This window comes from Diceros bicornis, chromosome 20, assembly GCF_020826845.1.
Source record: "Diceros bicornis minor isolate mBicDic1 chromosome 20, mDicBic1.mat.cur, whole genome shotgun sequence".
NCBI classification, from domain to species: Eukaryota; Metazoa; Chordata; class Mammalia; order Perissodactyla; family Rhinocerotidae; genus Diceros; species Diceros bicornis.
In genome coordinates, this window is record NC_080759.1 from 28,194,763 (window position 1) to 28,209,421 (window position 14,659).

The window sequence follows — 14,659 nt, forward strand, 5'->3', positions numbered from 1 at the left end:
CCCATTGTATACTGTTTATATTAACTTTGGAGATTAAAGAAATGATTTTAATGTACTGTGGCCAGGCACAGGTTTAGCAGCTTTAGTTTTTTTCTTTGACTTATCAGTAAAAAATAACAGACAATAAAATACAATATTAAAGAGCTGCTAGAATTTAATATACTTTCATTGCTTATCTCAATCCAAAAATTCCCTCCCTTTGACTTTATTGGCTATAATAATTAACTGCCTCTGGGAAATGCAGTTTACTTTTCCTGGCTCAAAACAACTTACGCCCAGGTTAGGTCATTTGAAGTCAGTCACCTCCAACCATATTTCTTAGCCCTGTGGTCTTCAGGGAAGGGAAGTCCTACAATGTCCAATCTGCTTTCATGTCCTCAATCCTTACTATCCTGAACATCCTCTCCCAAGATTCTTCCTAACAATCATCTTCCTTCTACCTTTTTTACTGTGCACCCTGGAACTCTTGCTCCAATGTTAATAAATGCCCCCATCTCCTCAAAATTTCCATTTATTTGTTTCACTGGACATGACTATTACTACTCAGTTCATCTGCTTGAGATCAAGATCCCTGACCATACCACTGCTATTCATAGGGTTTTCATGGCCAATTTGTTCGGAAGTGGGTATCCAGGTCCTTCTTCCTAGTTTGTCTTAGTCTGGAAGCTCTGCTGAAACCTGTCCATCATGGGTGACCCTGCTGGTATTTGAAATACCTGTGGCATAGCTTTCAGCATCACGGCAACATGCAGGCACCAGAGTATAACAACCGACATACAGGTGGTGTGTTTCCCCGACTGGAAATGAACCCAGGTCACAGTGGTGAGAGCACTGAATCTTAACCACTAGACTACCAGGGCTGGCTGTGTGAGGAACTGCCAGATTGTTTTGCAAAGTGGCTTTGTCATTTTACTTTCCCACAAGCAGTATACGAGGGTTCCAATTTCTTTGTATTCTTATCAACACTTGTTATTATTTCAATTTTTTATTCTAGCCATCCTAGTGGGTGTGAAGTGTTATCTCATTGTGTTTTTGATGTGGATTTCCCTAATAAATAATGATGTTGAGTGTCTTTTCATGTGCTTATTGGCCATTTGCATATCTTCTTTGGAGAAATGTCTATTCAGATCCTTTCTCAGTTTTTAAATTGTTATTAATATTTTTATTATTGAGTTGTAAGCGTTCTTTATATATTCTAGATACAAATAACTTATGAGATGTATGGTTTGCAAGTGTTTTCTCCTGTTCTGGGGTCACTTTTCACTTTCTTAATGGTGACCTACTTTTTTTTTGCTGCTCATGCTTTTGGTGTCGTGTCTAAGAATCCATCATCTAATTTGTGGTCATGAAATTTACCTCTATGTCTTCTTCTAAGAGTTTTATGGTTTAGCACATTTTACATTTAGGTCTTTTTTTTTTTTTCTTTTGGTGAGGAAGATTAGCCCTGAGCTAACGTCTGTTGCCAATTCTCTTTCTGCTGAGGAAGATTGGCCCTGGGCTAACATCTGTGCCCATCTTCCTCTACTTTGCATGTGGGACACCTGCCATGGCACGGCTTGATAAGTGGTGCATAGGTCCATGCCCCAGATCTGAACTGGCGAACCTGGGCCACCAAAGCGGAGTGTGCGAACCTAACCACTACACCACTGGGCTGACCCCTACATTTAGGTCTTTGATCCATTTTGAGTTAATTTTTGCATATAGTGTGAGGAAGGGGCACAATTTCATTATTTTGTCCGTAGATATCTGGTAATCTAAGCACTATTTGTTGAAAAGACTATTCCTTCCCCATTGAATAGTCTTGCCACCCTTGTTGAAAATCAATTGATAAGTTTGTTGATCTTTTAGCCAAGTTTTCTATCTATTATTGAAAGTGGAATATTGAAGTGTCTATTATTGTTGAATGGTCTATTTGTCCCTTCATATCTGTCAGTTTTTGCTCCATATATTTGGTACTCTGATGCTAGCTGTGTATATGTTTATAATTGTTATATCTTCCTCATGGATTTTCCTTTTATCATGATTTGATGGGTACACTTATGAATGATCTGGCAATGGGGAATGCCCCTGTTCCCTCCCTGCCCCCCTCAACTAAGAGGACATAAAAATAAGCCTTCTCTTACATGCAGAGAGTCTAGTTTTATCATTACTAGGATTGGCTTTCAGTAACTAATTGGCACAGCTATTCATTTATTGTCAGAAAGGAAGGCCACAGATTATTTATTCTAAAACACAAAAGATCTTATTTTTTGATTCTGTCCATTTCATTGTTTTAAACAGCAAGAGTGTGACTCTCTTGTTGCCAAATCATTAGATTCTAGCTCTTTTCTAGGCATATACCAAAAAATATTTCTTAAAAAACCAGACTTCTCATCTCTTGAAAGAAGGGAATATAGCTCATTCCTTCTTATATTTCTGCTGTGTAGGAGAGAGCCTGCTCTAGAACAAATGTCTGATGACAAAATTTTAAAACTACTTTTATCACCTCTTCAGGGACAGATATCTACACAGATATTAAAAAAAGGGAGGAGATGATGAGCCTTTTTATCCACATGAAATAAAAATGTATTGATTATAAGAGGATAAGAATAAAGTCTAAATCACCTGAAGTAGAAGTAACTACTGTTAAAATTTCCATAAATATTCTTCCAGATACCTATGCAGAAACAGAAGCAAATTTTTTTCATGGAACTACATTAACATAGGGTTTTAACCTGATTTTTTGACTTGTCAATGTTTTTTAAGATATTAAAATGTGTCATTCTTTTTAATATTGCTGAGACTATAAAATTAAGAGTTTAAGAAATTACTGGATTGGCTGGCCCCATGGCTTAGTGGTTAAGTGAGCGCGCTCCACTGCTGGCGACCCAGGTTCGGATCCCGGGCTCGTACCGACGCGCTGCTTCTCCAGCCATGCTGAGGCCGCGTCCCACATACAGCAACTAGAAGGATGTGCAGCTGTGACACACAACTATCTACTGGGGCTTTGGGGGGAAAAATAAATAAATAAAATCTTAAAAAAAAAAAAAAAAAAAAGAAATTACTGGATAGGGCCCAGCCCCGTGGGGTAGCGGTTAAGTGTGTGCACTCTGCTGCTGGCGGCCCGGGTTCGGATCCTGGGCTCGCACCGATGCACTGCTTGTCAGGCCACGCTGTGGTGGCGTCCCACATAAAGTGGAGGAAGATGGGCATGGATGTTAGCTCAGGGCCCATCTTCCTCCACAAAAAGAGGAGGATTGGCATGGATGTTAGCTCAGGGCTGATCTTCCACACCAAAAATGAAAAAAAAAAAAAGAAAGAAAGAAATTACTGGATAATTGTTGGTTCTTAACTTTTTTAAATTACACAAATAATATGCATTAAATATAGTAAAAATTAAATGATGCAATGCACATAGATGGAAAATTAAAAATCCTCTTTCACGTTGGATTCCTACTCTCTCTAATCTTCTAGAGTAATCACTGTTAACAGTTTAGTTCCCTTTCAGATATTTTTCTGAGAATTTCCATACAAACACCACAAATAGATAATTTTGGTCTGTTCCTTTTTACATGAATGGAATCACATCATACACATTATTCTGCAACTTGATTCCTTCAACAGTATATCCTAGTGAAGTTTTCCTATAAGTACACGTAGATTCCTTTCATTCTTTTCAACTGCTGTGAAGTGTCCCACAGTGAAGATGTTGCATATGTTGCAGGAGATGGAAATTTAAAATTTGATACTTTGCCTTCCAAAATATGAGAGGATCTGTTTCTTCCACATCCTGGACAACACTGAATACAACTAACCTTTCTAATTTTTACCTTTCTAGTGAACAAAAAGTGACATCTCATTATTTTCAAGGAAATTGCATTTCCTTGATTAAGCCATCTTGTCATGTAATAATTGGTTATTCACATTTATCCTGCCATCACATGTATCCATTTTTCTTTTTTGGTGTTTGTCTTTTTTTTTTGTAGGCATTAGAATTATTGTGGCTATTAACTGTCAGATTTATGTGTAGAGAATACTATCTTCCAATTGGTTGGCTTTTAATTTTGCTCAGGTCTGTGAGATTACAACTTTAAAGTTTATGTGGCTTGTTGAATCTATCAATCTTTTACTTTATAGCTTCTGGATTTTATAACTTGTTTGGAAAGGCGTCTCTCATTCTAAGATTATAAAATAATACCCCTACATTTACTTCTACATACTTAAAAAACGTATTTAGTAATTCAATCAACTTGGGCTGTACTTTATATATACCTGAGACACAGGGATCTATTATTTTTTTCTAAATTTACAGCAAATTGTCCTAACACCAATTTAGGGACTAGTTCATCTTTTTCTACTAATTAAAAAGACCATCTTTGCCATACATTAAATTCATATGCATATGAATTGCTGATTCTGAACTCTCTCTTCTACTCCATCAAGCTGTATAATCCCATGCTAATTCCATGTTGTTTATTTATGAGCTGTTAATTCTTCATATTTATTTAGGAAATGTTAATTATTCATATTTCTTTTACAGCTGTAAGTACAAAATGCTTTTAAAACACGTTTACAAAAATTATATTTAGTTTGCTAAGCCTGTAATGACATTGGAACTATATGGAAAACCCTGTTCCTTTATCGCCAGTGTCAAAGACAAACACAGCTGGATGTTAGTTAAAGTGTTGAAAACAGATTTTACTCAGTAACTACTGACAGTGGAGGCAAGAGCTGACCTCCATGATTTGTGCAGAGGTGACTGGGTATTTTAATGGAAGAATGAGGGAGTAGGGAGGAGTCAGCAGTGGCAGGGTGGGGGGGGGTGGGGGGGGGTGGGAGGCGCTGCTCAAGTAGAGTCAGGGAAGTGAAAAATCACAAAGGGTTGTGTAAAAGTGATTAGGCCAGTTGTGCCTGCCAGCAGGCAATTAAGGAAGTTAGGATTCTATCCTCCCACTGAGATTGAGAGAATGAGCTCAACCCTTCCTGATAATTAGATTTCAAAGGAATATCTTTCAGGTCCTGGAGAAAGACACATTTGAGTAGATATATACATCTCAAAGAGACAGAGGAAGGATTCATAACTGTAAATGAATGCTCTAAGAAAGGGAGGTCAGGGGCCTAATGCCAGGTATTGGCTAGAACAAACAGTAAATTCTTCTGAAGGTCCTGGTCTTTTCCAGACAGGAACTCAAAAGGGGGCTGGGTCATCTCAGGGACTTGGCTTTAGGCTGCTAGAAGCCATCTAGAGGTGGTCAGGTCTCTTAGTGCAGGGGTTTGGACAGAGTGCTTATGTGCCAAAGGTTCTTTGCAGTTCTCACCAGGTACAAATCATCATGTGCAAAACTGACATGCATTTTATGGGATATCTTTGATAAGCAGTTTCCTATTGCTTAAGTGACACTATTTTCATAGGACATGTTCATTTTTGACTATAAATGCTTTCATGGTTTGTGCCATACACACAAAAGATATCAGAATACAGGGATAAAAGTTATTATTTTACATTTTGCTGTATTTCGATTAGGTTCCCTAGGGGTTTTTAAGGACATTCTGTGTACAAAGGCATTAGCTGATTTCTGAGGTAATTGATTTTTATTGTTTTTGAACCAATATTCATTCATACAAATGACCTGAATATTAGACTATCACCTTATCACAGACAGCTCCAAAAGGATTTCTTGTAAGTTAATTTTACTGACTTACCTTGAAAGTTGGCTCACATCACTCCTCGGGAAGCCCAAATACTACACTAGCGACCTGAAGTGTTTAAAAAAACACATAAAAGGGAACGGTCTGGTGGCATAGTGGTTAAGTTCATGTGCTCGGCTTCGGTGGCCCAGGGTTCACGGGATCGGATTCCGCGTGTGACCACTCATTACTGTGGTGGCATCCCATATACAAAGTAGAGGAAGACTGGCACAGATGTTAGCTCAGGGATCATCTTCCTCAAGCAAAAGGAGGAAGATTGGCAACAGATGTTAGCTCAGGGGCAATCTTCCTTACCAAAATAAAAAAAAATTAAATTAAAAAAAACACAGAAAAGACATAGCCCCTACGCTTTTTTGAGATATTTAGGTAGAGATAAACATTTTTAGAAAATAGACTTATTGCTCTTGTAAAATGATTTATGCTTAGAATAAAATAATCCAGAAATGTACAGAGGAAAGCAAATCTTACTCAATGTCCTACTACCAAGACATAGCCACTATTAATATTTTGGTGTGTGTATATTTAATACACACACACATATCACTATATACATTCATACATTTAAACACACACATTTGAACACACTTTCATGAGCTCTCTATGCATATACACACATATACATTTTAATAATTTTGCGTAAATGGACTCATACAACATATGCTCTTCTGTAACCCATTTTTCACTCAATATTGAATAGTGGACAATTTTCTGTGTTAATAAACATAGATTGCTACTTTAATGATGTTAATGAAGAAAATCACAAAAATTGATAATTTTATAAATTCTTCATACCCCAACAGAAGTGATATTTTTACAAAGTTCAAAATTCAGGGCTGGCCCCGTGGCTTAGCGGTTAAGTGCAAGCGCTCAGCTACTAGCATCCCGGGTTTGGATCCTGGGTGCGCACCGACGCACTGCTTCTCCGGCCACGCTGAGGCCACGTCCCACATACAGCAACTAGAAGGATGTGCAACTATGACATACAACTATCTACTGGGGCTTTGGGGGAAAAAAAAAAAAAGGAGGAGGATTGGCAATAGATGCTAGCTCAGAGCTGGTCTTCCTCCACAAAAAGAGGAGGATTAGCATGGATGTTAGCTCAGGGCTGATCTTCCTCACAAAAAAAAAAAAATTTGATTATTTTACCCCTCTGATTCAAATCTTCAATGGCTTCTTTTTGCCTTTAGGAAAAGGACCGCAATTCTTGGCACGCTTTTCAAGGTCCTACACAATCTGTCCCTTGTCCACCTTTACTCATTCTGGATTTTATTTCTTATATCTACTTGGGCTTTGCATACATTGTTCTCTCTAACTACATTATCCCCTCTCAATTAGCTAACTTCTGCTCATCCTTAAGGTCTTAATTTAATTGTTACAGAAAGTCTTCCTTGACATCCCTCTCCCCGTTATGTTAGTTTGTTATATAGTCTCTTAACACTCTGCACTTCTCATTGACAATACCCTGCACAAGGATGCGTGCATTCTAGTTCAGAGTCTTCATCTCCTGATAAGAGGTAAGCACAATGCCACATGGAAGGAAGCACTTAACGATTAGTCCATAGACTAGTTTGTAAAGTAACGATGTAGCATACTTTTATAGAACAATCTGCTTAGTGACACATTTAACTATATTGTTTTTGTTGCCGTTATAAAAATTGCTGTTTTTAATTTATAAAGAAATAAACACACACACACACACATGTACGTATATACCTAGAGGGTACAACTTCAAAATTTAGTTATACGGATCACCCAAACAAAAAAGTTTGTAGATCACTACTCTAGAACATATTGAGAATTAAGATAGTAAAAAATCATAATTATCACAAGATAGTTATATAAAATCAATTTTTCTTCCGAGGTTCTTATCCAAAATGAGAAATGAAGCTTGCCTGTTAAAATCTACCTTGCCTTTCCTCCACATGTGGTCACTAAAAGCTAGCGATAAATTCGGTGACCCTTCCTTTTCCCAGTACTTCCCTGCTATATTCCAGTGACTAGCACTTCAATGCTTTTAGACTTTTTATAATCTAAGCCTGACTAGCAGATTAGTCAGTTCTGTGCTTTTATCCACAAGTGTTTTGCTAGACATCAACAAATGGAGCTGCAGGGCAAGCCTGAGGTGGGTAAAGACCCCACAAGTCTAAATAAGGTTGGAGAGCAGCCATGTTTCAAGTCACAGCTCAAGACTACGGGGAACTGGCTGATGTCCATAAGTGATTTACAAGTGGACAGATATTTATGTTGTTGATTCTTTTGTCTCCCAACTTAACAGCTTTATTTCATTGAAGGCTACCACCCTCATTCATCTAAAGAGAAGTACATATTGGAAGATTATTATTGTTATTCCATTCCAGGCAGTCAAAGGAAATATTAGTGTGTGATGTGAAAAACTGCATTTAGTCTCCCGAAATACTCCCCTGGATTTGGATTCCCAGGATGAGAGTGGAGAAGGCAAAAGTTGGTACCCAAATTGGAAATATATATACGTGTGCATATTTATATATACATATGTATACATATAATATATATGTATATATATTTTGTGATAAGACTTAGCATAGGATCTACCCTCTTACATTTTTAACTATATAATACAGTATTGTTAACTATAGGCAGAGTGTTGTTCAGCAGATCTCTAGAACTTATTCATTGTGTATAACTAAAACTTTACACCTGTTGAATAGCAACTCCCCATTTCTCCCTCCCCTGAGCCCCTGGCAACTACCATTCAACTCTCTGCTTCTATGAGTTTGACTATTTTAGATATCTCATATAAGCAGAATCATATAGTATTTGTCCTTCTGTGACTGGTTTATGTCACTCAGAATATTATCCTCAGGTGCATTCATGTTGTCACATATGGCAGGATTTCCTTCTTTTGTAAGGTATAATGATACCACATTTTTCTCATCCACTCATCCGTGGATGGACATTTAGGTTATTTCCACATCTTGGCTATTGTGAATAATGTTGCAATGAAGTGGGAATGCAAGTATCTCTTTGACATCCTGAAATGTTTATTTTGAACTCTCACACTGAAACTACACGTATGGTGCTTTCAAAAGTTAATTCAAAGTTGTACAATATTTTAAAAAGTGAGAGAAAATACCTAAAGTCCTGCCCTCATCATATTTATTTTTCCCTCATTTTGGGTGGTCCTTTTCAGTTTTTGACCTATTGCAAAAATATAAAACATACAGCTGTGATCATTATATAATATAATTTGAATTCTGCCTTTTACAATTTTCCTAAACAGTTTCACATATACCTAAAATTTTTACTTTTTTAGTGGTGGCATAATAGTCTTTTAAAATGGATTTGACAATTTAATCAACCTGGGTCATATTTTATATATACCCTGAGATATAGGGATCTATTGTTTTTTCTAAATTTACAGCAAATAGTCCTAACCCCAATTTAGGGACTAGTTTATCTTTTTCTACTAATTAAAAGGACCATCTTTGCCATATATTGTTCTGTGGGTCTGCCTCCCAACTGCATAATCTGGTAATCTTTAATATGTTAAAATCAGAGATACACCACAGAGTGTACATGCTACTGCCTTGTTACAGTTGATAGAATAGTTAAAATATAACTTAAAATTTAATTTCAAAATACAATGTTTGTGGAACTGCTGAAGGACTTCTGCAGAGCGCTTAAGGTTAGATGGTTTGCTGAGGCTGGATTAGAAGATCTTGGCTGTAATCAGATGTTGGACTTTAACTTGCAGATAGTGGTCCAGACACGACTTACATCTTGCTGTTCTGCAGCTCTCATTAACTACTGCACCAAGGAAGGCCACATAGTGAGGAAATAGCAGATCTGAGATTTGAACCCAGGCAGCCTAGCTACAGAGTCCATGTTCTTTACCATTTTGCTATTAACATTTGATTCTGGGGTTGTGCGAATTCATCTTGTGAAAGTCGAGAGGCAAATACAGTTTAAAATATAAAGCTGATGTGCAGTGGAGAAGAAAACCAGAAAAGATGATCCCCTTCTATGCCAAGTTAAGAAGCATGGACTTTGGATCTTAAAGGCAGTGGGGAAAACCACTGAGAGGTTTTAAGCAGAAGTAACATGATCAGTCTTGAATGCACACGAGATCACTCTGGTGTGTTTTGCTCCTCTAAGTTTCCTTAGAACCTTAATATAATTTTCATTTTTATTCCAGAAGTTGAGCTATCTCTGACCATCTCATGCATTTATTTTACTTTTTTTCTCAGAAAAAAAACTATAAGTAAAATTCATTTTTTATGCATTGAAAAAATTTTAAGTACACATTAGTTAATACAAGGCACTGCTTCAAAAAAATCTATGAAGGGCCAGCCCCGGGCTTAGCGGTTAAGTGCACGTGCTCCGCAACTGGCGGCCTGGGTTCGGATCCCGGGCGTGCACCGACGCACCGCTTGTCCGGCCATGCTGAGGCGGTGTCCCACATACAGCAACTAGAAGGATGTGCAACTACGACATGCAACTATCTACTGGGGCTTGGGGGGGAAAAAAAAAGGAAGAGGATGGGCAATAGATGTTAGCTCAGGGCTGGTCTTCCTCAGTAAAAAGAGGAGGATTGGCATGGATGTTAGCTCAGGGCTGATCTTCTTCACACACACAAAAAAATAAATAAAAACTATGAAAACAACAAGCTTACAAATTAGGTAAGTTAGGGGATGACTTGCATTATAAAACAATACTTAAATTTACAGATTTACGTAAAATTTCAAAGTTATGTCTTTCAAATCCACTAGAGGAAGATTATTTGTCTGAAGGAATTTGTTTTTCATATGTTAAAGGATCATTGTATAAAATTGAGCAAGTATACTTTTTAAAAATTGAATCAAATGATCTAGTTAAAAACTCCTATTACTAGTTAAACCAGTCAAATGACATTTGAAAAATAAGTCTTCAAATGCCCCTGGTGATCATCCTGGAAGTAAACTCCACCAACTCTGAGGGCAGGATGTCCTATCTCTCAATAATGAGAGATGATGCTAATGTATCATATTTTAGGAGAATTTAAATCAAAATCCCTCAAGCAGAGAATGACAATTTACAATCGAACTCTGACAAGTCTCATTCATTTGATAATATAACACATGTTATATATACAAAATCATATAATACAAAATAAACTTCCCTTATTGCCTGTCTGGAATCAGATCTTTTGTTTCAAATCTTTAAAATCAATTCAATTCTCCCAATTTATAAGAATGTGGAAGTTAAGCTCTGCAAGATGACACAAAGAAAAGTTTCCAGCATATGATAAATTCCTCACAAACTGCCCTTCAAAGCAAGAGGGAACTATTCCTAATGGTTCAGAAAAATTCAGATATTTAAAGAGGCAGGTCTTTACACAGATTATAATTGAAATAGCTTCGTGGAACCAAAAGGGAAATCTGTACAGAAGAACTTTTCTGTAATTTGTTCAAGTTGAAGATATTCATATTTTCTTTTAAAAGTATAAAACGAAGTCATAGAGTCATCAAAAAAATTATACAGTGTGTTTTGACCATAGAGTAACGAGGCTGATTTTTTCATGAGATTTAGAGTCACAGAGAGCACAAGACTTAAAATGTGTGTCTTTTCTTCAGCCAGGAACAACAGTGGGACCAGCCAAGGAGAGTGACTCATATGACCACAGTTAGACAAAGTTGCCAACGCTGTTTTCCATTTCACGTGCCCTCTGGAAGGGCCAAAGTGGAAAAGCAGACCCAATTGTGAATGTTAGCTTTTTCACATTCTGTAAGCTACAGTCCAACAGCTGCTATATGCTATATTAGGACTAGTAATGAGACTTTAATTCTAATATCTGAATTTTCCCACTATCTAACCTGTTAAATTGTGTTGAAAATATAAAGCATTACTAAGCTAATTTCTCCTTATGTAACTGGATAGTCTAATTTCGTATTGAAGGTTCAGAACAAGCCTCTCCAAGATGTGCCACTTTGGCATATTTGGCATATTTTAAGCTAAAGGCACTGGAGACCCTGTGGGATGAGGAGAAACTTTTACTTCTCCTTTAAAGAATTTAAATTGGAGGCCTTTCCATAATAATAACTATTACCAGAAATAAATTTTTATGACCTATCTGTATGGCAAGGCAGACATCTAACTACTCAACATTTGCTCTTCTTACTGTCCTGTGAATTACCCTCCTCTCCTCTGAAGCTCCAGGACTCTATCTCAATCCTTAGCTCAAGATGGCATAAATACTGTCAAATTAATAAACAGAAACCTCATTAAATTGGAGTCAGAAGGCCAAAAGTCAGGGCTTTCATACCTTATATTCATAGTGAAGCCCAACAGGAAAAAGAAAGATTTCCTCTTTTTGACTGGCAAGAAGCTCAGCCAATGAGAGACTGTCAAACTCAGCCAATGAACAGCCACTACACATCGAACTCTCAATTCCTCCAATGGACTCTTTGTTTACAATAGCCCTCTCAGCTTCCTCTTCCCCTCTATGAAAGAGTTTCTCCTCCTTTGCCCCTGGAGAACTTGCACATGGCTAGCCATGGTTGGCGACCTGGAAACGCAATTCTTTGCTGGTCTTGAATAAAACTATTTTTGCTGGAGAAATAACTGGCTGTCTATTTGTTGAAGGTCAACATTTTGGCAGCCTGTACAGTGATCCAGAGAAGACCCCTGACAACTCTAAGGCTAGTGAGCAAACAGGTGCAGTACCCACAAAAGAGGCCATTGACCTCACTGCTTTTCTTGCTAACCCTGGAGTTTGAGAGTAAGTCTACTCTCCTGGCGCTCCTGGAGCTGAGCTTCCACCATCTTTGCGTTTGAGGCTCTCCAGGCTTTATTAGAGATCGAGTTTTAAGGTTCCTTCTTTTCTGGTTAAGGCCTTGTTTGTTTGCAAGTACTTGAGTGGCACTTCGGCCTCTTTGAATCAGGCTGTTCCTTTGAATTGCGTTGATTTGATCTTTGGTTCATCTTAATGAAATCCGGACTGGCTGGTATTAAGCCTGCTTATGAGCTGTTTAAGCTATTTGAGAATTATTCCTTTCCTTTAGAGAAAAACCTCTAAGAAATGGGATCTCAGTTATCTACATATTTTGAGGTCGTCCTCCCTACAGGAACCCTGACCAATTTTATGTTTAAAAAATGCAGTCAGGAGGCCGGCCGGGTGGTGCAAGCGGTTAAGGGCACGCGCTCTGCTGCGGCGGCCCGGGGTTCACGGGTTCGGATCCTGGGCGCTCACTGACGCACCGCTTGTCAGGCCATGCTGTGGCAGCGTCCCATATAAAGTGGAGGAAGATGGGCATGTATGTCAGCCCAGGGCCAGTCTTCCTCAGCAAAAAGAGGAGGATTGGCAGATGTTAGCACAGGGCTGATCTTCCTCACAGAAGAAAAAAAAAAAAGCAGTCATTCCTCATGTGCATCTCTAACTAAATGGACCGATTTAATGAAAAGTAATTTAGAATATCAGTGGCCATTATGGAGAACTTTTGAACTCCCCAAACTTACTTTTCTTAAAGCTGAATTGGACAACCATAGCTCTGTAATTTCCAAAACTAAATGGAACTCCTACTTTGATTGGTATGTTGAGGCTTCCAAACGTTATCAGGAGTCTAAAATTGCCTCTTTGCAAAATAAAATTTTAAGATTAACTGAGGCATACAAACAAAGAAAGATAAAATGGCTTCCAAAGCCTCATGTTCTTCTAAGGCGCCCTCTTGTTACTCTTCCCCAGCTGCTTTGTCTCAGGCTCTGCCTCTGGTGCCATCTTGTTCTTCTTCCCTGGCTCCTGGTGCTCAGGCTCTACCTCCAGCACCATCTCCCTCCTTCCCTTCTATACTGTCTACACCTGCTTTATACTCTCAGTTCCCCCATAATAACATTTTACCAAACTTCCCCTTTTTCCTGAACCTCTCCCCACTCCCTCTTCCTCAGAACCTATCAGAACTTGTCCCTTTAAAATTAAGCCTTCTGAGGATCCAGGGGCTAAACACTTAATTTCTTATACTCCTTGGACTAAAGCTGAACTGTGAGCCATAGTCAAAGATTTTCCCAAAGAAACCCAAGATCCTCACAGATTTAAACTGAGGAATTTAATATAGTCATTCAAAGGTATCAACCTGGTTTCTCTAATTTATTTAGTTTTTGGTGAGGAAGATCAGCCCTGAGCTAACATCCGATGCCAATCCTCCTCTTTTTGCTGAGGAAGATTGGCCCTGGGCTAACATCCGTGCCCATCTTCCTCCACTTTATATGGGACGCCGCCACAGCATGGCTTTACAAGTGGTGCAGCAGTGCGTGTGCCCAGGATCCGGGGCTGCCGAAGTGCAGCACGCTCACTTAACCACTATGCCACTAGGCCAGCCCCCTGGTTTTGCTAATTTACATCAGCTGGTTCACATGCTTGTCAGTGAAGGCCCAGCATTGGATGAAAACTGGTAATTAGGAAAATCCTGAAAGGTCTCTAGAATTACAACCAGGAGACCAACCTGTTGATCTGCTGTATGATCAGGCTCAGGCAATCACTAAACAACTTCATTGGGCAATTCCTAGGCCTTTCCCAAAGACTGCTGATTGAAACAAAATTCAAGCTTGTGCACAAAAATCTGACGAACCTGTTCATGACTATTACAATCATCTTCAGATTGTTTTTAAAGAAAATTCTGGTCTTCCTTCAGATGTTGATTCCACCTGGGTATGTTTATTAATGGACTCTACATTTATTAATGGGCTGAATTCATTCTTTCCTTTCCATCCTAGTAAAAAGGACCAGGGTGGAACGGGAAACTACGTCCACTCCAGATTTAGTTAATCTGGCAAACCAACTCTCTGGCACTCTAGATTAGTCACTTAAAAGAAAGACTGCTAAAATTCTTAATCTTCAACTTCAGCAAATGAAGTCTCCTAAACAAAATGAAAAACGTCCTAGTTTCTGTTATCGCAAAGAATCAGAACACTGGAAAAGAGATTATTACAAATTTAAGTGATTCAAGCACCTTCAGCCCTC